This window comes from Ambystoma mexicanum, chromosome 8 (assembly GCF_040938575.1).
Source record: "Ambystoma mexicanum isolate Mex_15411 chromosome 8, UKY_AmexF1_1, whole genome shotgun sequence".
Lineage (NCBI taxonomy): Eukaryota > Metazoa > Chordata > Amphibia > Caudata > Ambystomatidae > Ambystoma > Ambystoma mexicanum.
The window spans coordinates 1562205671-1562218340 of NC_090929.1; positions in this window are offsets into that span (position 1 = coordinate 1562205671).

The following is a 12670-nucleotide window of genomic DNA, read 5'->3' on the forward strand; positions in this document are numbered from 1 at the left end:
CGGTCGTCAAAGAGAAGGCCACAAGTTTGAAGCGAATTAAGAAAACAAGGTTAAAGAACAAAACATTTGTTTTGGAGAAGGTTATAAGCTGATATTTTAGTCATATTATTATATTTTTAGTCATATTAGATATTTTAGTCATATTATATTTTAGTTGGAAAATCGTATCTTCTGTATGTGTGCTATACATTGAGCATGTTTTTCTATAAATCTGTTAGAAGCCCAGAAGGAAGAGGAGTATAAAGACTCAGACAACAACTGAAACCAGAGATGTCGCTTGCCAAATAGATTTCACAATGGAGCAACTACTATTTGAGGCACAGCGTGGGCCAGCCAATATTCATACTCATGATGCATATGTCTCTTGGCCGGAAAATTAATGGAATCTCACTTGCAAACCGTAGAAAGTTACCATGGACCATTACTACTTTGTACAAACTTGACCAGATGAAACTGAAGACAGTGAAGATGCATTGCAATTGCTTGCAGACCCTTTTACACAATCTACATCCTCTAAAAATGTTCCACCAAACAAACATTCAATGTTACACCCAACAAACATTCAATGTTACCTGTTTCTCCAATTCATGTGGAAATATCACAGCCTGAACTATCAGAGGCTGGAGCTTCAAAGTAATTGACTGAGGAATTTGCTCAAAATCTCGACTTCAGTTTGGCTAGTTTGAGGAAATTGTCCACCACTGTCGCGTTGCAAAACACATTAGTGCAGGACGTTTGGCTATTAAAGGAGCAAAAATACATTGTATTCCACAGCTGCCTGCTAGAGATTGTATAAATGCTGAAATGTGATCATAAATTAAGAGGGAACAAATGCAGGGAGCCATTGTTGAATGTGTCTCGTGTATTACAAGGCACCAACCTGAAAATCCAGGCCAGCTGTGTCCGTTTCCATAATACATTTTCATAGGCTGCTCAACCAATGCTCGGCAAAGTGCTTGCTGGAAATTTACTTTGTTCAGCAGCTTTACTGTTCAGCGGATCGACTTTCAGTAAGATGTCCAGTTTCTGTCAATTTGTGGGAGTGAGGTTCCTTGCTAAAACCTAGTAATACAAATATCAGAGGGGATTCTTATTCCCTGATATTAGTCAAGCCTGGAAACTCAAACAGATGTCAATGGACAGTACATTCTCTTACAAACGTTTCAGGCTAGCTGACGTTGGACAGTGTAACAGTCCAGGATTTTCCACTAAGTACTGCACATCCCACTTTCAAGACATGGAAAGTAAAGAAATTGTGAGTTCGATCATCATGCAGGTGTCTAAATGTACATCATCTGTGGCCATGGAGAAACATGGTTTCAATAATTCCTTTGAACATCTGGAATCCAGAGGAATGGAAATAGACCTGATAGCCACTGACAGGCACGTTTCAATAGCCAAGGCCATGCAAGAGCAGTTTCCACACATTCAGCATTAATTTGATGTATGGCATGTTGCCAAATCAATCAATAAAAAATTACTGCTGTTAAAAAAAGGATTCAGAAAACCTTTTAAAGGGGTCTCAGTCTATTAGCAACCATCTTTGGTAGAGCTCCAAAACTTGTGATGGATCTTTAGAAATTCTACTTGAAAAATGACGTTCATTGATGCACCATAGTTCCAACGTACACTCATGGACAGAAAACCAACATTTCTATGAATGTGCACATGGATCTTTATCGAAGGAGCAGGAACGCAAGATGAAGTGGTTGGTGCCATGTTCCCCCCCACACAAAGCACTTGAGAAGATTGTGCACGATAAAATGCTTTCAAGAGACCTGAAGGGAGGAACTCACCGAATTCTGTCATACTGGTGATTTGGGGGTGTTCCATAATATGTGCCTAAAGTACAGACCCAAAAGGTTGCATTTCGGCATAGACGGTATGAAGGCAAGAACAAAACTAGCTGTACTTGTGCACAATGAGAATGTTGGGAGGGAACAAGCGAAAACTGCAGGAACATTTGGGGTGCTTTGTTACCTCATGACCTTTACGAAATGAGGCAAACAATGAGTGGCCAAGCCAATATACCAAAAAATTGATTTTGAATTTGTGAAAGATCTGCTATTAACTGTGTTGGCCATGCATACTCATGGAATGGATCCGGATTCTGTTCCCAGAACACATACAACGCCAGAAAACATTGCAAACAAGCCTTGTCCTACAGAATCGGAACTTGTTGAAAGGTTGACTTCCAGATTTAAATGATTTGTTGCTGTCTTCCAAATCTGCTCACAATAACATTTTAGATATGTGCCCCAATGTTTGGACATTGTACAGAAACAATCGAATGCTATTAAACTTGCAATTTCAATTCTAGATAATGTATCTCAAAGTATTTATTTACGCTGATATAATCGGGTTTATGATGCATTAATGTATATCTTTTGCCTTTCCTTCATTTATATTACTTGTCCTCTGTCTAGAAGACACATGTCTGTGATTGCTATTGGTACTATTGTTTGGAAGAGAATTTCCCTAGCACATCGTTGCTGCACTGCCCATTTGGGTGGGAGAAAGACTGATATGCAAATGGATATTTACCATATGTGAAAGGTACACTGAGGCTTGGTGTCTGTCAAACCCTCTACTAGACCCAAACCCTATGCAGACATGCAATCCATGGCGCTTGCGCTGATGGCCTCTGCTAGGTAAGATTTTCATACTAATGATAAATCTTCCTGACCTATGTGAACCCCAGAACTTCCAGAACATTTAGCTTTACAGGTGGATTATTTTATCTTATACCTCTGTGAGGGGGAACCTTTTTTCACACTAACAGAATATTGTACTCTTTTTATGGGTGTGATTTTTTGGGCACTCCATAGCTCTCCATAGTGTCCATAGTGTCTTTTCAAATGTGTCCTCTTTGACAACCTTTTTGCAATAAGTGCCTGTTGTTGCTAGGTTGCCTTATGTGCTCCAATCTTAACTTTCTCCTGCTAACCTTGAGAGAACTGCAGTTCCCAAGGGTATAAAGGATTTTTGGATCCCTTTTACATTTTATTAAGTGAGACAGCACCCCAAACGTAGGTGGAGTGCTGGGGTGATACTGAGTATTCCCTTTCTCATTTTAAATAAATGTAGCATTTATGTTACACGGACAAACTTACCATTAATGGCTGGTGGCAGTCATTTGTTGAAAACTTTAACTGATGTGAAAGGCTTACATAGACTTCATTACAGGATTCAAACTGTCGTCACATTATACGAAATTATGTTCTCGCCTTGCTACAAAGCATATAAAAGGTTAGTTTGCTTAGAAATGTTCTGGCATTCTGGAAAGTATATATAAGGTTATTTTGCTCGCCTGTGAATTGGTTGTGCCTTTTCCACAAAAGTAATGCTGTTGGTTTCATTTTATTATTCCTGTAAGGCTAATTGTATAAGTGCCCCCCAACTGGGTTTGCTTTCCCTGACTTGCCTATTAGCCTGTCCAGAAAAGTTCTGCCTATGTTTTTTTTCCTACATAGAATATCTTTGGGTCATTCATACAGTGTAACACTGGGTTTTGTTTTCCCTTGTCTGTTTTAGACGGACACAAAAAGAGTCTTAGGTTACACATGCCTTTCAGTTGCTTATCATATTGGTTCTACTTACTTTGAGTATAGCTGTGTTATCCGAAAATAAGTTAGAGTTATTGCTTCCCTTAATCTGTGAACTGAAAAGCAACTGTAATTGAATATTATACCCAAAGGTCCAACTCCCCTAGAATAACAGTGTTATCCTGTAGCAGAGTTAAAGGTTTCTACTGTGTCTAGTATCTCTGTTTCACTAGATCAGAAACATTTATTGTCCAGTTCATTATACTATGTGATTTCTTGCTGAGCGCCATGGTACAACTGGTGGGGTCTACTACCCTGGTATTACTGAAAGTAATCTAAAAGTAACTATTGGTTTTGACTTCCCAAGAACTCCTGTTAGGTATTCCAATTAAGGTTATATGCGTTGGTCTGTGTACCTCCAAGCATAGTGTTGTGTTTTTATGAATGTGGTTATATATAATGTGATAGTACTTATTTCCCCCAAAATGTATCTGGGCCTACTCGTATTTAAATAAACCATTTATTTTTACAATACATCGTGTTTCTATGTTTCTTTGGACTATTTGAATAACAATTTCATGTGTACTGATTCTACAGCCCTCCCTCCCTCCTAAAACAAGCCTAGCTGCTCTGTCTACACTACCCTGAACTCAGGTGGTACAGCATTATACTAAGATTGGAGTATTGGACTGCCTCAATTGAATGTTTTTACTAAGTCCTTATGGACTTCAGAAAAACTGCTGTCCTAACAGCCTCCTCGTAGCAGACACAATAAGTTGTTACAATAAGGTATATGTTTTATATATGTATGAGGTGGAGGTGCGTCCCGTCGACAATACGTTTGATGAAGAAAGGGATAAAAAGCATGTCATTGCAGGCATAAAATCTATCCCATGGCTCCAGCTGGCTACATGGATCAAACCCTTACATCACTTGACGGTTTCAGACCAGCAAAACCGATATCTTTTACGCATGGATATGTTGGCTAGGTTAGCCTACGCTCTCCAGCTATTCTCACCTTTTGAAAACTGATCTGCCGCCAGGGGCACATCATACTTGAATAGTGGGAACTGATTCTTCATCGCCTCAGGCCCCTTCCTGACTTGCTACAGCCTTCTCAAGAAGAACCGCTTTTTGATTCACTGGCACGATCGTGCGCTTTCACGCACTACTGCAAAGTTGAGCACAAGGCTACCCACTTCTCAGGGCTGGGCTAGAAAGTTAGGGAACAACTCTGAAAAAGTGTCTAATGCTCCTAACGTGTTAAGCAACCCTTTGCTTTACAGGTTGTGACTGTGTTTTTCTAATTTTTCGCATTATGAAGCATATTGTATACATGCTGTATAATAGAGTATTGTGTGTGGCAACTGTTTTCGCATAACTAAAGTTTATTTGTATCTATTGGTCCTGTTGACAATAAATGTATAGATATATTTCATATACCTTTGTCTAAGAGTAATTTGTGGTTTGTTGCTGTGTGTGCTCATTGTGGGCTTCCGATCAATATCACCCCTCCTAAGATTTAGGCTTGACCGCCTGCCAAGCTACCTAGATTGGTCTGGCTTGTCCAGAAAGTTCCCCTGTTTCACTAAACCGAGGGTGGCCTCCTAAACTTTGGCACATCAGGTAAGAGTTTAGAAATGCATCTTAACACCCTCCTCCAGTACTAGATCCTCCTTCCTTACCCTATGCACTAACAAGGCCGATTGGCACAAGGCCTAGTCGGAGCATGAATATAACTTATTTAGTATGGGCACGCAATGTCACCTGTCTCACCTGAAGGTAGAGGGCTGGCCCAGGTGCGCAAAGGAGTATCAACGGACATGTAAGTGCTGTGCAATTGAAGGCTGTCCCCTGTTACGATCACACCAGAATGAATACAACCCTCTAGGGAAAGAAGCCAAGAGATAGCATGCAAGGATAACAAGGTTTATTTGTACAGAATACAAAATATATCAGCAAAGGACTCTGCTGCTCGAGAATGTTCGGACTCCAGAATGAATGTTGGTGCCTTTTGAGATGTCACAGCATCAGTAACGACAACACATAAAGGGTCTGAACCTGCACAGTTCATTGGTAAAACAGTATACATGATCCTACTCCATAGGAGATGCCAGGCTACAATTGGTTTGTTTCTCAGCTGTCTATTGATTCCCACGTGGGTCAGCTGTGCTAATTTCTCCATTGAGTGGAGAAAGGTAAGGTCTCTCATAAGTTATATTGTGAAATGTACGATAATATGCTAAGCCTACTACTACTACATCACTATGGAATGCCCCTGGGAGGCTCGTGGGCTGGTGCCAGGGGGAAGGGAGGAAGAAATACAGTCACACTGACCCATACATTCTGCACTTTGTGCCATGAAACAGTGCTGGACGAGGGTGAGGTGGGGTTTCGATTGAATATTTTTACAGAGATGATATATCCCCTACGGTAGCAGCAACACATACTGTTCTGGATTGTTCCTACGTTCCTGTCACAAAGCATGAAAACATTTTGCATAGCTGTTTGTAACTCCCTTGGTTTTCTGGACCACTGCCCGAAGCAGCATCTTGTCCAGTTTTTTTTGTGGCATTCTTTCACAAAATCGAAACCTACCCGTCCCTGGCTTCAATAACTAAAACAGGCTGCTATAGTTATTTCGCCTTGAGCGAAAGTCAGCAACTGTTCGAAGGGCACAATGTGTCGAAATACCCCAAGAAATTATAACATTTCCTATATTGAAAGTGGACATACGAAAATGTAGTTTTCATTTCTGCAATCTGTTGTTGGGAGTGGTTACGCAGCGTGACAACAAGAGAATGGAACTTCCTGAAATTTTGTAAGCTCAACTTTACACATTATTTGTGCAATTAAAAACGGCATTTGTGCTGCATGCATAATGACTAATTCAGTGACATGCGAATGTGCGATTTGATCAAAAGAATTGACATAGTACGTTATGTTATGTTGAATGATATTTATACAGCGCACCATAAAAAACCGAGCGCGTGAATCGCGGTTTGTTCATCTGTCTAGTAATGATTGTTATTTGTGAATATTTTAAAGAGGAGTGAATAGAGGTTTGATTTTTTTGGGGCGTACTACTTACTGGCCTTGTTATGGGTTGTTAGCTGGATCATATTGTGATGTTTATTCATCAAAGACCCACAACCACAACCTGTATGCAGGCTAATGATATCTAAACCGTTTTGTCCTGTGGAATATCCTGGTGTGCTGTCACCCTTGGATCATTATGCACCATAAAGTAGGATTTGGGGGACTGGTGGGGGGGAACCTTTTCTGTGGGCACTTGGTTCTCTTTTCAGTCACTAATATTACCAGTTTTGTTATAATGCCATCTCTCTGTGGTTCAAGATAAAACGTTACTATCTCTGTCCTTATTGTCTGGTGGGGCCCGCTATGTTAAGCCGGTGCATCTAGTTCTCCATCTCATTAAGAGCTGTACCTACTTCACAGCGTTAACCTTTCATGCACGTCGTGGTCTCAAATACTCCCCCATGTTGTCATGTGTGTATTCGTTCTGTGTGGTTTGTGTTCATGATGAGGTTTCATCCGGTTTCTGAATTATACAGTAACTTGTTATATTCGATTACAGAACAGCTACTAAAATACATTATTTTATTCTGTTATCTACACAGATATATTGTAACGTTCTGCATATGCCATAGTTTCCAGCTACCGTCGGATGGATTCTTCAATCAACATTGGTGGATAACCATAAGCGATGCTTATTGTATAACCATTAGGCGCGATGACCGACAGGGACCAATCTGCCCTTTGGCGGTATCAGCGATAAGGAGCAACCTGTCAGCGTTTGAATCCATATCTTCTCACCAACGGACCACTATGTGCGTCATTAGAAAACTTTGCTGGTGTAACATAAGGTCACACAGGAATTGGAGTACAGGGATTGATCGATCCCAACATTCAAAGCATGCGATGTTCACTAGCTATAACTTGTATGGCAAAGAAATATCGTTCATTTTGTGGACTAGATATTCTCTTTTGAGCGTTCTTTGATACATAAAAGCACTTGTTACATTGCAGACTATTGATGTTTTCCTATCCTATTTGGGATAAGAAATAAAAGTTACGGGCTGTGAGAGGATGTGTGTGTTTATCTTCCTGGTTCTGCCTTAAGTAATATTATGGCGTGGGTGATGAAGGGCCACGTTTGACTACGCTGGCCACGAACGTCATGAAAATAGGTGGAGCATATTGTTTGGGCTAGTGATGTAAGCTTCAGGGGTGGGTGATAAGATTTAGTTCCGCGAGGGAACTTGAATTTAGGACGATGCATCAACTGATAATATTCACACAAGATGGCCGCGCCCAACCCGTTGTTTTCGCATGTGTTACAGTTAGGAAAACGAAGGTAGGATGCATAGGAAAACATTTTAAGATCGATTACAGTATGCTTAAAAATACATACCCGAACGATTGGGACAATAACATTTTTGAGCGTACTATTCCTTTAAGAGCAACAGGGTTGGCATTGCACATATTTACACCGGTAGGGGGCAAAAGGTGTTTTGCCCACATAGATCAAAACACAAAACTCCCTCATATTACCAGGAATAATGACAAGACCATTTGGTTGTAACAAACAAAACCCCTCAGCATCCACCCCATGCGTTTGCCATTCACTTTTGACTGTCATCTGTACTTACAATCTTATAGCACCAAACTGTCAAAGAAAGCACTATACCACTTACACGCCCTCAGCAGCTCAGGCGCTTGCACTTTCATATTGGAACGCAGGAAATGCCCTGCTTTTTGGCCTCCCTCAATCGTATTTGGGACCTCAGATGGCATGAGGCGCCTGCCTGATCACTGGTGCTAGAAACTATCATCACATCCCTCCTCAAACCATCAGCTGCAATTGGCTCCCAACGAATACAAAGGCTATCTTTAAAATGCACCCAATGACCCTCAAAACCGTTTGTTAACAGCAAAATCCAACCGGCATCAAAATATCTGTCTCAGAGGAACTCAGGGAAAAATGGCCAAATCACGCCTCACCTAAAAATTGCTAAAATTAAAAAAAGGCAAATATCGAATCAGTCATTCTCCTGCCATGCCTCACAAATCTGTAACCAACTATCTGAAAAATTGAGACTTTTCTTTTTTTTTTCGGCTGACTTTTTGCAGCTGCTTAAGGTGAACTTCCAGCAATGGCTACTAGGTGGCGTTGTGGAGTGTGTGAAGTGGCTCAAATTTATTATGGTAAGCTATACACATCTTGCTGGGACTATTTCTATTTAAGTCTTGTATTGTTTTATTGGACCTTTTGGGAATTTACCGCAGGACGAACAAGCATATCTTTTCTTCAGACAATGGGCCTCATTATGGGCTGGCAAATGGTAATACCATTACCAGTGCCTGATCTTCCGGAATTACCAGCAGATTACAGGTGCCGGCAATAGTAGGTTAATCCTCATTCCATGGAGTCCATAGAATCCCCCCAAACCCATGGGGAGATCGTTGGTATTATCGGCACCAATAATACTGGCTGTTTTTTGCCGGTGGGGTGCCTGATTTACCACCAGCGAATTCTAGGCTACCCCTCCCTCTCTTGTGCAGACCAAGTAGCCAAGTCTGGAAATTCTGCTGTTAACGAACAAATACTGCACACAACCTCTACTCCAAAATCTTAATAAAATCAATGTATTCCCAAAACATATGATACATATACTCATTTACGTAAACAGGCATCAAGAACCATTTGCTTAAACAGACATCAACAACAAAAGAACCACTGCCTATAGTGGTATGCAAAAGTCATTCACAAACAGTTTCTCCATAAAACCATATTTGAATATGATCTGAAGAATAAGCTAACACATACCTTGTTTCTTATCTTTGAGTGCATTAGTGCAACCTTAGTCTAAAAAAGGTGGGGTTAGTGCAAAAAGGGTGCTGTACATGCCGAGTAATAGACTTATTTGAAAACATTTTCTATTTTTACAGATGGGCCAATACATACAGATGTAAGCCGGAGAACCTAATAGGTATATCTAAGTATTATTGTTCGATCCAGGGTCATTTTACTATCACAATATTGATTTCTGTGTACATTTCCCTGTGGTCATGGTTGTTTGACTATTCCGCTTCTGAGAAGTATATATTATGCAAAATACAGTAGTCGACGCAGGGTGTTTCGGCCCACAAATTGGGATCCACCCCTTCTTGGCGTTCCTCTCAGAGTGTTTGAACTTGGGCGTTCATCAGGACAGATATTAATTCTTAGTGAGATCCTTTGATCGCAATAACTACCCCTTTGTCTTGTCTTCTTTTGGTCTTGGCTTATTTCACAATCTGGGATGATGATATATTTCTTTTGTAAGGAATGTTTGTTCTAACTTCATAAAAGGGATTGCTTCGTGATCCAGCAGGTTTGGGGGCCAAGTTCATGTACACAGAAATCAATATCGTGATAGTAAAATGGCCCTGGATCGAACAATCAATAATACCTAGATATACCTATTAGGTTCTCCGGCTTACATCTCTATGTATTGGCCCATCTGTAAAAATAGAAAATGTTTTCAAATAAGTCTACTTTGCACTAACCCCACCTTTTTGAGACTGAGGTTGCACTAATGCACTCTGAAGGAGTCCGGCATGGTGAATGGCGGAATTACCGCCCCATTCCAAGGTTGGCAGGGGCGGTAATTAATTCCCCACTCACCATGGCCCTTCCCCACTCCCATTTGAGCCCCCATAGGGCTCAATGAGAATGGGGAAGGAGGAAATAATGGTACTGCAATTAGCGGTACGGTTATTTGCTCTGAAGTCCCTCAGCGGGTCCCGTCCTTAACGTGTGGTCTAACCACACGCTAAGGACGGGACCCGCTGAGGGACCTCGTAGTAGGGCGGTAAGGGATTACCGGCACCGGTGCCGGTAATCCCTTACCGCCATCCATGTAATGAGGCCCAAAGTATGTGTTAGCTTATTCTGCAGTTTATGTTCAAATCTGTTTTTATGAAGAAACTGTGTGTGAATGACTTTTGTACACCACTAAAGGCAGTGGTTCTTTTGTTGTTGGTGTCTGTTTAAGCAAATGGTTTTTGATGTCTATTTAAGTAAATGAGTATTTCAATTATATGTTTTTTGAATACATTGATTTTATTAAGATTTTGAAGTAAAGGTTGTGAGCACTATTTGTTCGCCGACTTCACAATTTCCAGAGTTGGCTACTTGGTCTGCACAAGAGAGGGAGGGGTCGCCTAGAACTCACAATTTTGTTCTCTTACAAGTACTCCTCTATTTTGCGAGTAAGGCCCCCCCAGGAACAAAAAAGAGGGGGCTGACCCTATCTGTATAGATGGAGGTAAATCAGGCCACCAAAGCTGCAAACCTGTACTCTGCCTGTCCCGACACATGCCGGTAAACAGATTTACCTGCATATTAATTCCAGATCCGCAGTGTCATAATGAGTCCCAATAACACTTGGATCTAATAACTTGTATATTTAATGTCGTATTTGCCTTGAAAAAGACCACAGTTGGTGGAAACACGTGTTAGCTGTTTTCTCAAGTGTTTCATTTCTGCTTATATAAATATTTTCTCATTTGATGTGGCTTTTTGTGTATTCATCATTTACCTATGATGCACTAACATTGAGGCTTTTTCGTGTAGGTTACCCTTTTTGCTCTATTTACAGCTGTACACTGGATCAGGGCATACATCCACCCAGCCTATCCGCAAGCAGCCAGGAGTCTATTCCCCATTCATTTGCATTAGCGCAGTTAGAGGTTTTTTGTTGTTTGCCCCCCGCCCCTTTAATTGTCTCTGTCTATTGCCACTCCTTACTTCTCTCCCACTTGCTTGCTGCCCCTCTTCCGGCCTTCCTTGTCAAAAAAGCTGGTGTTCTTCGCAAAGCGCTCAGTTGCCTTGCACCTATGAACCACCCAATAACAAAAATTGAATACACAATTAAAAAAATAACGCCATTGATTTGGAAAGGCAAATAAAATGTTTTCTGTGACATCGCCCAGGATGATTTCTGCTAGGACAGTGGGGAAGCACATGTGCCTGTTTATTGGATGAATGCATCATGAATGGCAAGTCAAAATACATTATGACAGCGCACGCGTTTATAGTGGAATACTCACTACGAATTGTCTGGACAAAGTTATTTCTTTCATTTTTCATGCATTGTATTTTTTTTTAATTTTTTGACGATTATTTTTTCCTCTAATGCCTGTCGCTGCTGTTCACAACAAATTAGCCCACATACATCTTACTACACACTCTTCTTTCTTTCTGTGGCATAGCGATTGAATACAATACTAGCAAATATAAAAGGGAACTCTGGAGATTTCCCGCCAGGCTTCTGCACCCTGAACCTCTTTTGTGTGGTAACCTAAGTTATTTCCACATTTTCTCATAGGAAAAGGGTTGGGCTTGCTGAAAATGTCTAATGTTATTTCCAGGGCCTCTTATGGCTCCCATTTTTCCCCTGCTGGGAAAGACGAGCACTTCTATTAAATGGCTGCGCCCCTCTAACAAGATGGAGGGCTTTGTACTCTTGAGGCAATGGCAAGGTTGGCCAAAAAGGCAAGATTGGCCAAAAAATAAATTGGAGCCTGCAGATGGTCGTAGGCCAAAGGAAGACCGTTACCCCAATACTGAGAGGAAGTCCAAAGATGCAGAAAATGTGTGGGAATATTTTTGGAAAATATTACCTGAAAATGTGAGAAAACACTGGGGAAACAAAAATCCGCGCAAAGAACACTATAAATAAACTGATTATTTCTCCTTTTTAAGGCCAAACGTAGCAAAGCCAAGCGCATCAAACGGCACAGACTATCTGCTCAATTTTCGTGAATATTGAAAAATCTCAAAAATGTCCAATGAAGTCTCTGACTGCCCCTGGTACCTACACCTCCTCAGTGCCCCTCTGTGCTTTCTGGTGCTAAAAGCCTTCTCTTTCTCTCCCACACACATCTCCTGAGCCCACACGACTAAGCACCTCCCCTCAGCCCCCCCCCCCCCAAGAGCCCACAAAGCACCACCATAGGTCAAGGTTTATGAAGAAGGGCCCCAAGACAGAGAAGGGTCCAAAGCACCGTCATTAGTTGGACCAGGTTCGCAAATCGCGACTCAAGGGATTGCACAA